The sequence below is a fragment of the Phalacrocorax carbo genome, chromosome 3 (genome assembly GCF_963921805.1).
Source record: "Phalacrocorax carbo chromosome 3, bPhaCar2.1, whole genome shotgun sequence".
Taxonomy (NCBI): Eukaryota; Metazoa; Chordata; class Aves; order Suliformes; family Phalacrocoracidae; genus Phalacrocorax; species Phalacrocorax carbo.
Genome location: NC_087515.1, coordinates 40,569,395 through 40,586,490, shown reverse-complemented (window position 1 = coordinate 40,586,490; position 17,096 = coordinate 40,569,395).

Below are 17,096 nucleotides of genomic sequence, written 5' to 3'. Positions count from 1 at the left end.
ATACAGTAATAGAGGGTAATGCCCTGGACTGAGAGAGCACTAGTTTTTGGTGTCTTCTTGCTTAAGAGACCGCCTCAAGGCATTGCCAAATATGACTGGCAGGGTGCTGTTTCGCTGTCTGCAGATCAGCATTTCTGGGAAAAGAGCGGCTTGTACTGGCATTTTGGCCAGCTGCTGCGGGGTTGAGCATCAGTCAGCTGAAAAACTGGGGGAAATGTGGAGGGAGAGAGGAGAAGGAGATGTTTAAATGCAGCTGAATCCAACCTCTGACATTGCAAAGCTTCCTAGGTGCCACACAAGGCACAGCCAGTGCTTAACTCTTGTTGGGAGGCTTTGGCATTTATTTGGCCCTGGGGCTGTCTATCTGCCCCAGAGGCAATATTCCCCCTGTGAGGACTGCAGGAAAGCTGGAGGTATTTACACATCTAGACCGCTGCGTTGGCAGGGGTAGCGGGAGAGGTGGTCAACAGTATTGTATCATTTCAGCTTTTCTTTTTACTGATTTCTGTATTTTTATGGTTCTTATAGAAAAAAAAAAAAATCTGTATTTTTAAGGTGTCTATTTTACCAGTCTAATATGTTGGCTAGACTGTGTACTATCCATTTGCTGAAAGCGGTCCCATGTAAAGAAAATATCCAAACAGGAGGGTCATGGAGTCAGGCCTATGAACTTTGTTTCAGTTTGATGAAATCAGGTAATTCCTTGGCTAGGGAGAAATGAAGAAAAGAAGAAACTGCTTTATCTAGCAGTAAGTGAAATTTCAGAGGTCTGAATTTTGTCTGGATGATAGCAAATAGTTGAGCCCCGTAGCTGGGATACCCAGGTTTAAGAAGATACCAAAAATAGACCAGAAACATCTTGAAAGCATATCACTTTTCTGCTATTTCTTGTCAATGGACAAACCACAAAGGATTTTTTTTCTACTTTTTTTTCCTTTTTTTTGAGGGTCATTTTACCTCCTCTGTTCTCTGTCTGAGGATGAAAATGATAGAGAAAACTTAACCAAGATTTGGGGATTTTTGCCAGGTTTAATTCAGGGCTGCATCACCGTCTCAGTTTCACCACTGGAAAGCCAGAATAATTTTCTATTTTCTTTACTTAACAGACATAAGTCTGGTCTCATCTCCATCAAGTCAGGCAGAAACCGATTGCTGCTGACACAGTCCCAAGTTAAAGTGTATGTAGGCTATCTTATGAATCGGTGTCTAAAATCAGAAGCCACAGTCCCCAGCATCAGTGTGATAAAAATGTTGGGTTTGTTTTATTTGCCTTCCCCTTTCTGACTCTCTGGGTTATGATTTGAGGCTTTGGCCTTTTGCAAAACTAAAGGGGATTGAAACTTATTGGGGATGAGGAGTGGGATGAAGTCAAGCCTGAAATCCTAGTGAGAATATTGAATATCTCAAGGTTTGTGATAAAGCTTTGGGAGAGGGCAGCGCAGCCAGGATACAGGTCTCCAAGCTCCCTTCCCACTTCAAAGCGGCCTCACAGGTCTGCTGAAAGCCAAATTGAACTCAATATCGTCATTACGTGCCTGTGAGTACAGCCTGGCCATGTTATTCATTTTCAGCATGGACAGGCTAAGTACCACGTGACTGGGAGAGGTATTGCCCACTGATGGCTTGAAAGCAGTTAGTGAAGAGTTCTGAATAGAGCTATTCATTGCAAAGATGCTGTCAGGTTATCAGCTAGTAAAAACATGGAGAACAAATTAAGGAAGTAAGCTAATGGCACTGAGTCTGGAAAACCCAGATTACTCCATGGTGCATTTCCACTCACCTCTCTGCATGCATGGACACCTGTTTTGTGAGAAATATAGGTTTTCCCAAAAAAGTGCTGAGGTGCACCTGTGTGTTGGGGTGAGGTAATGGTAGATGCGAACAGGTTTCAGCTGACACAGGAGTGGCAAAGAAGTATTTTTGTGTTTTCAGGACCCACCCAGAAATGCTGAGGGGGTGAGGTTAAGAGCAGGATGCCAATTTGAAGCTGGGGCGGGGGGGGTTGGATGGGAAGGATATGGAGGCAGGAGAATTGGCGTGACAGCCTGAGGTCACCTCCGTCCTCCCAGGTATTCCTCATTGCTTCAGCCTGGAGCTGAGAAAAACACAGCTCTGACTGGCACATGTGGATTTCCCTTCCAAATTGTGCCAGATGATCAGGCTATTCAGGTATTAGAGGGAAAACTGTGCTAGAGCAGGAGATAAAAGAGTTAATTAATTTTTGGTGAAGGTTTTTTTTTCCCAATAGATGCCTTCCATGTTTGAATTTTTTGTTATTAAATAAGTTTGGGGGAGGTTTTTTTCCATCTTGGGAAAAATAAAAAGGTCAAGTGTTTGCCATAGAATATGTTGGGTTTTTTGTTCTGAATCTTTTTTAATTTTCAATTAGCACATTTCACTGAAAAAAGGCAAACAAGCTGTGTTTCCAAAGTCTTGACAGCGACTGCCTCTGACCGGTGGCTAGTACTGATCCAGCCTGTTAGGAGTCCAAGTACCAAAACTGGATTCCTTGGTCGTTGACAAAATGTAGTTTAAGGGAACAAAATTTAAGAGCTTATCCCTCCATACTGAAAAATAGACATACAGGGTCAGGATGTGGCTTCCTCCCTGCCATGCAGTAATGTAGGGTTGGCTCTTAGGCTCGTGTGAAACCTGTGTCTCAGCTGGGTCTGGGCTTGCCCAGGAGCTGCTGGGACAGCCAAATTTGCTGTGGTCAGTGCATGTGGTGACTGGGGGTGCCCATCCTGCTGTCTCTAGGTACCCTGGTCTGCAGTTGAGCAGAGGACCTAAAAGAAAAATTGGCCTTTTTTGACTGTGAGCCATTCAAGGAGCAGCCACCCACTTTGGCTCTTCTTGGCAGCAATGTAAGTGGTCCTTGCCATGCAGTGTGGGTCATTCACAGGGTTAGGAGATTTGGCTTCTCTTGCAATAGTGCTTTCCATGTTCTCCATGGTCCACAACCGTCTTTGTAAGAGCTTTTGATGAGCTGGGTGAAGAGCTGCAATGCCATTGTGTTGTGTGGCATCATCTTTAAACATGCAGCTGGGAGGTGATGTAAGCAAGGGGAACTGGCGGCATTTAGGGCCAGAGTTAACCTTCCAATCTCCCAATGCAGCAAAAAAGATGGAAAGAAAGGAAAGAGATTTAAAACTCTGTTGAATCTGGGCTGCCCAACACACTGACAGGAAGTGCAGGTGGGCATCAGGAAGCAAGACATATTCTGGAAGAGTATATGGGTTATAAGAGTTTCCCATGCCTCTAGAGCTCCAGCATGGGGAAGGGACTGAGCTTTAGGTGGCTTAACGAGGGGGCAGAATGACAGGCAGGAAAGAATGGACAGAGAGGAGGAGGAGTGCAAGAGGCAGGTTGCTATGTGGCAGAGAAGTTTTCATCCTCTTGTCTCTTTGACATGATTCCCACTTGTTCCCAGATAAGGCACAGTTGAAAGGAAAGAAGGTAGGGACCGAAGGAGTATCTTTTAAAGGACTAATCTTGTCATCAGGAGGGGAAAGTAAAAATAAAAAGGACTTTTTTGTGAATTAAAATATTTCTGACCAGTTGAAATATTTTGCAAAGGAGGATCCTGGACTCCCCTTTCTTGTCCCCATTTACCTAGACAACACAAGCCTGCAAATAAATTCAGTTCTTCCTTTGATTTCCCTGAATCTTTTTTTTTTCTGCCCTTCCCCCATTGTATTCGGAATCAGCTGCAGCGCTTGCCTGTAGCTTCACTGACCCCATTTGAGCCTAAAGAGTTTCCCACCCACTCACCCCAGGCAATAAAGCCTTTCTTTAGGTGTGGGGCTTACAGCTCTCAACTCACACCACTGGATAAATAGCATCTGGAGCCCTGGAATATTTTAAAGAGTTATCCAAATGTTCATCACTAAAGAAAACTCATCAAAGTTGCTTTTGGCTCTTTCTCTTCAAAGGGGGAAGGCATTATCAGGATATAAGGCATTTTGTTTGTAGGCTGGGGAGATACAATACCCTTACTGTGAAGGCAGGGTCCACTTCATGGTGCTTGTAGCATCCAGTGACATGGCTGAGAACAAGTTTTGTAATACAACTGGAGGAAGCAGTCAATGTTCATGGAGTGTCAGATAATCCACTGTGACATATGATCCAAAAACATAAGGCTGACGAATATTCCTGGCACTGTGCTGAGAGCAGATTATGCATTTTTAAATGTTTGATGTTCTTTCAACAGTTAAAAGCCATTTTGGGCAACAGATAGCTCTGAAGATATTTTAAATAATAACTTTTTACCACTGGGGCTTATCAGTGTTTCATTTTAAAGAAGCAGCAACAGAGAAGGCAAAGGGCTCTCTGAGGCCCCAGTTCTGATTTCACTTACACCTATTTATATCTGGAGTAACTCAGCTGAAGCAAATGGAATTTACTCCTGCATTAAGCAAGTGTAACCGAGAACAGAATTTAACAGGCTGCTCTGCTTGGTGCTCTCCGTACGTCTCTCTTACGAACCATTTTTGCTGGTCAGACTGTTTCTGTGGTGAAGGGAAGCCAGAGCATTTGGGTTTTAGAGCACAGGTGGGCACAACCCCTGTGCAAGACCTGGCAGCTGGGTGAAGGAAGAGCACTAGGCTAGTGTAAAGGCATGAGCCTACAGACTCTGGTATGGGAATACTGCCTGCTCAACCAAAAACTCCCATCAAACTCCATGGGAAATAATGATTACATGTAGATCAGTCTGCAGAACCAGAATTTGTATGGATGAATTAAAGAAACCCTATTATTATTGTTACTGTTGTATGTTTAGGTGTATAAGTGAAACCCACATGCACCATGGCAGGAAGAATTGATTCTAATAGCCCATAGCCAGCCAGCCCTGGTTTTGTATTTACCGTCTTCCCAGTCCTGCTTATGTATTACAAGTGATTGTGCCTCTGCAGAGCTCTCTTGATGCGAGCATTTTTCCCTCTCAGGCAATTGCATTTCCCACTAAAGGCTGTGCTCTGCTTTTTCTGCCCTGCTGGCAGTGCAAATGTGCCAATCTCATTCTCGAGGCATGGTTCCTGTTGTGGGATCAAATGTTAGGATTTTAAAAGCTAAAGTTTGATGTGGATGAACAACTGCCTATAAAACGCATTAAGCTCTTACCCTGTAATGTATTTAATTTCACACTGACTGATGGTATTGCCCCTGAATGGATTACGGCAGGGGGCTGCCATTGTCCTACTAAACCACACTGGTTAAATAATACTTTGGAGTCTAAAGCTGCTCTGGGAGCATTTCATATTGGCTAACATGTGAAATGAATACCTAGGTTTTCTGCAAGCACTTTGGGTTGGTTTTAAAAAAAAAATAAAATAAAAAAGTTAACTACATGTTGAGTTCGTTTATGGTGCAAGAAAATTTTGCATAGTTGCAGGATAGTGTCTCTACCTCCGTGAAACACAGACCAGCAGCTATAAAAGGCCTGATTCAAGGAAATGCAGGTGCTTCCCTTGGCTCAGTGGGCTGTGAAGGCTTCAGGACCGGAGTAAGTGCACAGCACTTCTTGGGAGAGGTCCCCCTAAGCTCATTCCTTACAGGTGTTTGGTGCTTGCAGTATATTTATTTAAGCAGTGTCTCCTTGACATTAGTGTCCAAAGGGTCAGAGACTGGAGTGCTGCTTAGAGCTTAAATATGTTAATGTCTCTATATCACAGTTGAGGGGGGATCAGCTTCCTTACTGGGCTTTTTTTATTATTATTTAATTAAGTGGTTTTAGCTTTAAAAGGTTTTCTCTGCTAAATAATTACTGCTTAGTCTTCCTTCTCTCTGTCCCTTATGCTGAGGTAAATCATGAGTGACTCCAATGGAGTTATACCTTCTGTATGCAAAGTCAGGCTCATGGGCTGATTAACCGATCATTAATACACACTCTGCCCTGAATTGTGTCACTCTGGAAAAGACTGTACTTAACTCTATGAGCAAATGCCTGCCTGTTTCACCCTGCTCCCAGTTATGTAAACAACCCCAAGTCAAGGAGGATTTCTCAAGTCCATGCAATTGTGAGAAAATTCTGCTCCCTGTTAAGTCATTTTAAAAGTATGTGCTTTATCTGTATAAATATATATGTGTGTGTATCTATATAAATATATATGTATAAATATACGTATAGAAGGAGAGAGGCCTGTAGCATCAGCAAGTATCACTCATGAACACGTGGCTAGGAATGCAACCATTTGCAGTTTGCTGAAGCACAAACCCTTAGAAACTTTGCTTATTGCATTGATTAAGAAAAATTAAAAGATCTTTTCTTTCTTGAAAGAGAAAAAGAATTGTGATAAGAAAAGGCTAAGGAGGTATTAAAGCCCCGATAGTCTTTTTTTGTTTTGTGTCCCCCCACTTCCCAAGCTTCAGCAGAGCCAGGAAAGAATGCTGGAAGTCATCAGAGGCATGGTTGGGATAGAGAGTGTTAATTCTTCCATATCTAAGCCTCTTTGTCGAAATTCCCTTTGTCTCTTGCCCCAAGTCATTAAACACTAATCCCATCACTCTTCCTAATCCTCTGCAGTGGAGCCAGAGTTCAGTTTCCGAAACTGTCTTTGTTGCTTTCCTAATAGACAGCTCGCTCTGGATTTCAGTTGGTTCAGTCACATTTAGGGCTTTCCAGCACAGTTCTTTAATGAAGTGCCATTAATGAAACTTTTCCTCCTTCATGTAGTGTGCATGGGCATCAATTGGTTTAGTGTTAAGTAGGGTAAGGTGCCTAGACATCTCAGCAGCCTTTGCAAAATATGACTGTCAAAGGCAAAACCTAGGAAACAAGACCATTGAAGAACATAGCCAGTGAAGTACTCGTTTAATTACTAAGGATTTACAAAAGCAAATCTGTTCTTTGTGGCTCACAAAAGACAACAAGCTCAGAAGAGATAGTAAAGGGTTTGGGACCTGTTCCCTTTTCGCCCTCCCCCTCTTCCCAACAAATCCTGGAAGAGGAAATGTGGCTGAGCAAAGGCATCAAAGCCTATTGTAAACTATTTCCAACCTGATGCAGGAACACTAACTTTCTAAGCGGGTGGTGTTCCGCTTGCTGCTAAAATAGGCTTTGAGTTCTGTCTTGCCAGGAGACATGGTCACATTATCCAAATCAACTCTTCAGTGGCAGAAAGTCGAGCATCAGTCCATAACTCCGTGCTGAAAATGAAAGTTTCTTCATAATTAAAGTGTTTCTGATAACAGGAGGTGGTTTGTAGAGTTGTGTTTGGTTGCATAGGTTTCATCTAATGTGGCTGATTCTCTGAAGAAAGTACTTTCTAGTCAGAGTATAAATAGCAAAACTCCACATTCTTTCTTGACAGTGATGCTGAAAACCAGCCGCATTTGGTTCATTTGTTACATGTCTAAGAAGGAAAGCAAAGACCTCTTAAGGTAGAAAATTCTGAGAAAAGTTGCTGTGGCTGGAGCAGACCCACCTCTGTTTTAAAACTGTTCCCAGAACAATAGATTCTATATGTAGGTTTAAGTATAACCATTTCATTTTCTGAAAGCTTTATTCTGCAGCCAGGTACAAGAGTCCCTGAATTAATCAGACCATCTTTCTACTAAGTCTTGAGATTTGGATTGAATCTTCAACTTCCATGTTCTCAGTAGGATGCAAAATAAAAAATATATAAAGACTGTGATTGCAGGAAAACTGTTGAAGCTGGCAAATCTGCTGGCTGTATATATTATATTTGCTAGGCGTTAACATTTTTTCCTGTGATATGAACTATCTAATTACCAGCAAACTTCTGATATGAAATAAACCACATCTTACCGTACAGCACACTTACCATACGCTCAATTTTACTACGTTCATATGCCGTATAAATGAGATCCAGGTTTGGTTATTAAACAATTTAATTGCTCTGGCAAAGTTGATATTATAGAGCCCTGGAACAGAGTGCTGCAAAGGAGGATATTCCTTTAAAGGTTCTTTTAACAACTTGAAATGGCAGGCCTGTGTTTGGTTTGTCTAGATCCTAATTTTCTCTCTCTTTTTTTTGGTAGTGGTTTGTTTGGGGTTTGTTCACTTTTTTGTTTATGTTCTTATATTCTTGCTTTTTGTTGCCAAAATGTTCTGGCAGGTGACACCCTAACTTGATCTTCTTCAAACATTTTGGTGCAATTATGTTGCCTCTTATTGTAAGCTGGCTCGATAACTTGCTTTACTAAAAAAATCTCTCAAATCCCCTGGGAAAATAAATCAGATCCATTTACAAACTGAATAAATCACAACAAAGTGATTCATCTGCAAATGAAACCACAGTGTTCTCTGTAGATAAAGAAAAACAACTGCATTCTGCCACTTCATCAGGGTTTCTTCCCCCCCCTCAAATTCCAATGTGCATCTACTGTTGGCAATAAAAGTTACGCTTGCATGTTGTTAAAATTTGTTCGTGTGCTTCAGCACTTCTACTTTCCTTGTAATTGACTTGCCAAGTCTCTTACTTTGGGGAATTGAAACAGCTTGTACATGCGATGAGGAAAAATTTCCTGTACAAGTCACTTTAAAAAAAAATTTTTTTTTAAAATCCAGAACACATCCTGGTGTTGGTTATAGGCTATGCTGGAACAGCACACCCCAGCAGCATCACCAGCTGAGTACCAGCTGTCTGCTAGACTCCAACCCTTTAAACTCAGTCCTTCCTCAAGTTGATCTGCCCATGGTGAATTAGCTCCCCATGGCTACATCCTGGCAGACCTTTTCATTTAATCTTTCCTTTCCTTTCCCTTTCCCAACTACTGACTTTTTTTCCACTCATCTTCTCTCTCTGCTTTTACCAACTGCAGCTCAGATGGAAAAGGAGTGTCGGATGGGTCCATGAAACTTCTGGGGAATGTCTTCTGCACGGCATGGCCCATAATGATTTGGTAATCGCTAAAAAAGCATGTTGGGGACTGACATCAAAACAAAGTGTACTGGTTAATGGTGTCATAGTTTTCTCTAAACTGGGTATGATGCTAAGTGTAATAAATAGGTCTTTAACTAGTTACGGATGTCTAGCTCAAGGCTGGATGTCAGTCCTCAGCACAGGCTGGTAGGGAGCACACCTGGCTTGCACGGCTACCATTTTGGGATGAACTTTCATGCCCATTTGCACAAGTGGCAGAATCCCCTTGGATTTCAGCCCAACCAAGCCTTAGAAAATGCAGTCAGGTGATCAGCTCTGGGTGGTAAAGAATGGATTTCATTATTGATTAATATTGGTTTGTTGATATTGCCATGAATGAAACATCTGTTTGTTTCATTGGCTGGGGTTTATTTTCCCTCCTTCCCGTCTATAGGAGCCCATGCAGGGCTCCATGCATGCAGAATTTTGTCATGAAGCCCTTGCCATAGTTTCAACTTAAGGACATGAAGAACTTCCTTTCCTTTGCTAGCAGTGGCATTCAGACAGAAAGAGAACCCCTGGAAAATGTAAAAGCTTTTGTAAAAACATGAGAAAAGCATTAAAAGCCTTTTCAAAGACAGAAAACATCAATGTAAAGCCTCCCATAGTTGTCTGCCAGTGCAGTCTCTCTTTATTTGAAGAGGTTTTGTTAACCTTGGGGGGGAGGGATGAGGAATTAAGGTTTTTGCTCGGGTTTATTATTGGTTTTATTGTTCTGCTGGTTTGTTTTGAGTTCCGTGATATCTTCTTTTTCATCAACACATGCATGAACTGTGATTATACTTGAACATTTATTTACCCCTCTGGAAGCACCACTTTTCAAGCATGAAAATACTCAAGTATGTTGCTTCGGCCAGTAAGTTTCCTTGATACATGATGACAGTTTTCACTTTGATACTAAGCGGTGATCTTCAATGATGAGTTTGCATGATAACGTCAACTCATCACGGCAGGAATCAGCCTGGTACCCTCTGAATGGACTGCAAAGCTCTGTAGATCAGCTCCTCTTTCCTACTCCCCCTTAGCTTCCCAGGCAGTGTTATCAATACATCTCATGTGGACCCACAGAACTGATGGCCTCCAAAGAGAGCTTCGGATGAGTGGTAGAGTTGAGTGGGGAGAGGGAGACAGGGAACAGAGTGGTGAAGGAGGGGGCCTGGGAGAGATTTCTTTCACCAGAAACAGGGAAGCTGCTGAGAGAAGTGGGAAGGTACAGAACTGCATAGGAAGGATATGCAGCTTTCAACCATTCAAGTGCTCATGCTTTGATACCCTGCCTCTTTGATGGCACCATCCCCTGCCTTGATAGCACTTCCAACAGCCTTGGGAGACTTGGAAAACAAATGCCCTCAGAAAAGGGATTTAATAAAAAAAACACACCTCTTTAACCGACAACTTCATAAGCAACAGTACTGGAGCTGTGGGCATTCCTAGGATGCTTGCCTGGGAGGCTGAACAGAAAAGGCACAAGAAAGGTAGTTTTATTGTAAAGAAGAGAGAAAACTATTCAAATCCGAAGATGCTGGAGCACTCAAAATACATTCAGCGTCTCCTGTTTCCTTCTCTCCATCTGTCTTCTCACAGAGTAAACATTTTGGTGTTTGGGAAACAAAACCAAGCTTTTGTTAGTCCTTGTTCAGGAGAGAGGGAAAGTAGAGGTCCTTATTAAATTCATTAAAAAGATGTGTCACCTTTTCCACAGCATTCATCCTCCTCCATTCTTGTTGTCTTTTGTCTGTACCAAAATCTTCCCTACCTCCAATTAAAACCAGAAAATATGCTCCAGTGCCCACCCAGCAATATTAGGCACTAGGACTGAGAGGCTTCTGATTGTTGGAAGGTCCCAGAGTCATCTCTCCAGGACTAGCTTGGACAAGTGAGGACTGATGACTTTGTCCAGGAGGATGGTACAAGTGAAGTGGGGAGAGAAGGATGCGTAATTTCCAGAGCAGTCTTCTATCGGTGTCAGAGTCCAGCAATTCAAGGAATTGGATTTCCTGGTGGAAGTCCTGCCTGTCCTCCCAAGCATATAGTTTTCCCTGTAGAAACTCCCACTTGTGAACAAACTTCTCCCTGCAAAAATGTCTATAGAGGTATGTAGGTGAAATTAATTGGCCTCCCTTTCAGAAGGAGTCGTATTCCATGACCTAATGGCCTTGGTTGTTTGTGAATGATTCCAGATTTAAAATTGTGCCTGTGAAAAGAAATGCTGAAGTCTAAAATTATCCTATGAGGAAGGCTCATACAAAGATTTCTCTTTCAACGGGGTTTGCACATCAAGCTTCTGCTGCTCAAAGGACTTGCAGTGCAGTATGTCAGCTTTGATGATGGAAATACTGCCCTCTTGCCTGGATTTTATTTTATGTTTGTTTTCCCTTCTCCTTCTAGCTGCCTCCAGCACCACTTTTGAAAAATGCTAATTACCCATATATACTCCCGCCTCCTCACCGATGGAGAAGCGGCAGTGATTCCACAACCCTGCTGCTGGCAGGGCAGGGATAAGGGCTGGCAGCACCCGCGTGAGCAGAGCTCTCCAAGAGAAACACTCAGACAACACAGCTCTTGAGTGCCTCAGCTGTAAATCTTCTTTGGGAGCCCTGCCTGCTTTATGGACTCTGCCATTTTCTCTCAGACAATTCAGAGCCTGCCCCATTGCCTCTTGCAGAGATGGAAAGAGCATGGCTTGCTCTGGAGAGAAGAAGATTGACGTTTTCTGTAACATTGGGATGAAATTACCAGAAAAGTTGACAGGATACGATTCTTTTAAGCTAGAAAGTGATGAGTCTTCTACTATCTGCAAGGTTAGTACAAAGTAGAGGGCAGTGAGATTTTAATCCACGTCTGTTGAGGGAAGTAATAGAAATAATCAACTTAATACACAGCAAAGGAGATTTAAATGAGATATTAGAGAGTTTTGTCGTACCAAAAATAGTTAAGTGTCAGAGTAGACTACTCAGTAACTATGTGGAATGACCACTGCAGGAGATACATGTGCAAAGGTTGGGTCTAAGAAAACACAATCCTGTATCCAGTAGATGGTGTGGATGACTGTTCATGGACAGCACTCATGTCTGTTTCATATGGTTGACTGAACTCTATAGTTCCCACTATAGAGAGGCTGATATCTGGCTCCTAGGTTCAAAAAGAATATAAGAAAAGCCATACTGGTTCAAAACTAAAGTTCTAACCCAGTATCCTATCTGCCACGGGGACCCACAGCACCTGAAAGGAGTGTAAAAGGAGAGGGCCATACAGGGATACTTCCCCCAAATTATCACCCACCCTGTAAATTTTGAAATTCAGGGACTTGACTTCTCTAGCCAGAGATGTTGTCTTTGTAAAGTTAGTCTAAGTAGCTCATCTGGTTGGCTTGTTTCTGGTAGATTTTCACATTAGCTTTTTGACTTGGAAAATGAAAGTGATCATGGGAAGGTGGAAGATGCAAGGTGATAATAGGAAAAAAAAAACAAACAAGAAACTGGGCAAAGGGAGAAAGAGTGGAGCAGAAGGGAAGAGAAAGGAGGAAAGTGGGATGCGAATGCAAGGACTGAATGAGAAGAAAGGACATGGATCCCTTGCCATGAAGGAAAACAGATGGTAGTGTTAGCCATGACACCAATGACTAAGTCCAAACCCAGTCCCCTGGTAACTGTGACTTTATGTTAAATCTGCTGGCTGTGATATTGTTGCTCTCCACAGCTTAGATGCCATGTTTGAGGGCTGAATCAAATGATAGCCATGCAGCATTAACGTATTTGCCAGCCACAGAGTGAAACATCTGGGTAGCAAAGACCCTCCTTTCATTTCCAGTTCTCTGCTTGCCCCGGAGACCCAATCCTTCCTCTGGGGGCTGGAGGGTTGAGGATGGGCTGCTCCACTGCTCCACTGCTGGGGAGGTGATGGATCTCAGCGCTGATGTCAAAAGGGCTCCAGTGCTGATGGGAATGGCACCTGGAGAACCCAAAAGATTGGGGCAGTGTTGGAGGTCCACTGTGGCCAGGCTTACGTTGAAAAACTAATGTACTGGTGTCTTGTGAACTTCTCTGTTGATGGCTGGTTTAGTTGGAGAGGAACTGATGCCTTGGGAGAAGGGGCATCTGAAACTGAATTGCTGTCAGGGATTTCTTTGGTTTGTAGTATTTTTGGTCTGAAAAGGTTGATTTGTTAAGTTTGGTTGCGGGGGGGGGTGCTGGGAGGCAGTTTTAATGGGTCTGGGTTGTTACTTCATTTGTTTTTCATAAACGATGTCTGTCATTCCTGGTTTTACCCTATCCTGACAGGAAAATATTTGAAATCAGGAGGTTACTGTTAGATGAAAAACACTTTTTCATGCTCAGTGATTTGCTATGAGGGACACAGCAGAGGGACGTGGGTCCCAAACCATCCCTTTTTTCTTTTTCTTCCTCCTGTTCTCCCTCACTTCTGGCAGCTCCAGTACTGCTAAACCCTACCGCTGACTTTGCACCCATTCCTGTTGGGAGGTTTATGGATGTTTAATTATCTGAATTAAGTTACTGCCTGCGACTATAATCCTGGAGACTTCTGTTCCATGGTCAAGTGTAGCCAATGTAACACTGAAGAAGCTTGCAGCTTTACAATTTTAGTTGAACTTTGTTTTTGTCATCTTTGCTGTGTGTCCAGATTTTCCACCTAAGCTCGAGAGTGGGAGAGGCTTTCAGATTTCCTTTGGTCATCATGAGGCAGTACTCCTCATTTTCAAGCTGGTAGACATCACCGGTGACAATCTTCACCGAGAGGAAATCTGTAACTAAGCTGTCACTTCAGTTAAAATATCTTCCTTTAAAAAAAAAAGAAAAAGGAATCCCTCTGCTTCAGGAGAGGATAGGGAAGCTAAGAGAGTCACACAGTGGTTGTATATAACATCCAGGAATTACACTAACAGAGTACTTCCACTGTCCCATATTTTTCCGATTTTGTGAATGTCACATGTAGAACAGCATCATGCGGTTACTAATTATGACTACCAAAGTGCAATTTGTAATAAGGCTAGCAGATGTTTGCAGCACTAAATATAAAACAAAGTCAGATCAAAACCAACTCTTTTTGCCTAGGACATATCCATTCCAAATCACGCAGAACATGTGTTTTGTTTTTGAAACAAGTTATTCTCTATAAACTGTCTCTCTCTCACCTTTTAAGTGACCTAGTCTGTGAGATCAGGTGGCAGAAAATTATAATATTCCATTTGCTCGTACTTGGGTTCTCATTTTGCTTTCAATCAGACAAAGAGGAGTTTTGCCACTGATTGTGGTAGGACAGGATCGGCCCCTCTCTTTTGGTTTCGGAAGGATTTTAAAGGGCATGTGAAAATAAGAAAAGTTTGGGTTGACCAAAATGCTTGTGATGAACTAAAAGACAGTCATTTGCACTCATGTGAGAAGAGTTCTGTTAAGAGCCATCAATCCCTTTTGTGACAGCATATTGACACTTGCCGGTCTTTAGGATTCGTTTCTTAAAATGCTAATGCAGACAAGTTCCTGTCTCTTGTGGGAAAATATGGTGGAACTTTGTTAGATGAGACACTCGACTGCAAATAAATGTTTCCTGTAAGAAAGCATTTGGCTTGAATCTTTCCTCTTTTTTTTATCTCCTAAATTGTTTCCCCATGTCCTTGGTGACACCCTTAGGAAAAAAAAAATTATCATCATCAAAAATAAAAGTCAACTGCGCACATGCCAGAGATAATTGGAGATTTATAATATGTCCTATCTAACTTGTGAGCATTGAAATAATATATGTGAGTGATGGGCTGAAATTTCATGGCATGAAGGATGCCTTTCTGGATAATTTACGTCTTGGGGGGTAGTATCTTAAAATCAGAGGTCCTGTCTTCACTCTGCGCACATTAAAAACCACATGGTGCTTTTCATAAGGGCCTGGGTTTGCCCCAGCAGTCTTGGCTAAAATTTTTCCCTTCTCTTTAGTCTTGCAGCATGCGCTGTGCTCAGACCATCTGGTCACCATTCTGCACCCTGGCCATGGCTGCTTTTAATGGCGAAATGATTTCTGTCTGTATACAGTTGGTAGAGTGTTTTGCATACTGCATATGCTTGAGGTATTACATATGAAAGGCATTATGTAAGATTACAGGGAAAGAAAAATACTCTCTTAAAAATTGTCAGTAATTGCTCAGAATGCTCTTGTGACACCATTTGATGATGCAGGATCCTTAACCACTGCTCTGAAACAGTCTAGTTTTTAATTTGCATTTTAAATGTTATCCACTGTGAAATTCTTTGACTTTTGGTATCTTTATTATTGGCATCTCAGGCGGCCTTTCTAGAGGCCAGACCCCTGTGTCTGGTCATCTAAAGTCAGCTCTAAATAAAAAAAGTGTACAAAAAGGAGGAGCTTGGGAACATACTCAGGCTTTCACACACCGTGTGAGCAATGCTCAGTGTGCAGCCCATGTTTCCCCACTCCCAGCCCCGTGCCCATGGCCTGACACAGGCGACAGCAGTTCAAGCACTCACAGGTACAACGAAGTCATATATGGCTGATGAGCTGGGTTTTAACAAAAGAAATTTGGCTCCTGGGCTTTAGACTGTGTCCATTCCAGTCCTGGTCCTCTCAGGTTGTAGTCAAGGACCTAAAGCACAGTGCAGCTGCTTAACATGAACCTTAAGTGAGGCTAGAGGTGACCCAAGGTTTCAGGGACATCCATACCAACATTAATGTTGAGCGATGAAGGTGGAGCAAGGCTTTAGGGACATCCATACCAACGTTAGTGTTAAGTGAGGCTGGAGGTGACTGAAGTTTTGGGATCATCCATACCGTGCTAGCAGTTATACAGCACTGGACCCACGGGACCTGTGTCCTGCAGGAGTTGGCACTGGAGGTCCAACCAGGACATCACCGATGGCTCCAGTGGGACTAACTCTAGCTGACTTTTACCATGGTTTTTCGTACCTGCCAGCTACTCCCAATGCAACATAAATGCTGCTCCAAATAGTATGTACCTGTAGTCATCCTTTAAAAGCTTTCCTCTATCAAGGCTCGTGTTAGAAAATGAAGTGTTTCTGGAACCAGAGCTTCAGTTAGCACTGTGAGATCACCGGGATCATTTCTTAGGACAGACTGGCAGCTGTGTAGTTGAAGGCATTTGGTTTTTTATATGGTGTAAACACACTCTAAGAGCATTGCACAATCACCCGTGCATCCACACAACCCCATTCCAAGCACGACCATAGCAATGCAGCATGTGTCCAGGGCTGGGAAATACAGCCAAAACGTGAACAAAATATTTATCTCATTTGGTGACAATTCAGCTTGAAAAAGCCAGGCTGCAGAGGTGGGACACAGCTCTGGGAAGCCAGGGAGCCTTGCTGGGCTCTTCTAAGCTCTGCTAAAGGGAAGCAAGTTAGCACAACCCTGAAGGCAAGCATGTGCTCAAGTGTTTTGCTGAACTGGGGCCCCATTTCGTTAGATCCTGATTTAACCTTATTCCCTCGCAGGTTTTTCAAGCAAGGTTGTTTTAGCGGGGTTGGCCTCCCCTCACACATGCACCTTTGGGCTGAAACAAGGAATGCTCCACCAGCTTTGCAGGGTTTCAGAGTCATGCATCATTTCAATCCAAAAATAAATCCTAAACGTGGTATTCTATTATTGAAGACAAGTTGAACTGTGCTTTCTATGCAGCGCCTAGAAAAGAAATGATGCTGCATTATTTTTTCAGCTCGGGCACAAAGCCAGCACTAACTGCTTGCTAATATAATTATAACCAAAAAATACTGTGGGCTGGTCTGTGTGAGGCTCTGTGGTCTTTGGTGGAGCTGAGCAAGTTCCACCACCCAAAATCCTCTTTATGTGCACATGAGGAGCTTAGGGGTTACGCACATTTAAGCATGCTTACTCAGAATCAGGTTTTTAACATAACTACAGTAACCTTTAAATCTTTTTGACTACTGAAAGTGGAAAAAAGTGCTTTAAAAATAATAAAACTGCAAGGTGACTATGGGTTGTAAAGGAGGCCTTTCAACAGCTCCTACTGAAACACATAGGAGCCATGCTGGACCACCTCTTCTTAAGTCCTTGCAGACATCAATGAGTAGTCCTGACTTTTAAAAAAAATGTTAAAAAAAAATCAATGGCAAAATTTCACCCTGAATCATTTGCTCTGTTGGTGAAAGTCACAGAGAAAACTCCTAAAATTATACAATTATAATAATAAATCAATTCAGCATGTCATTT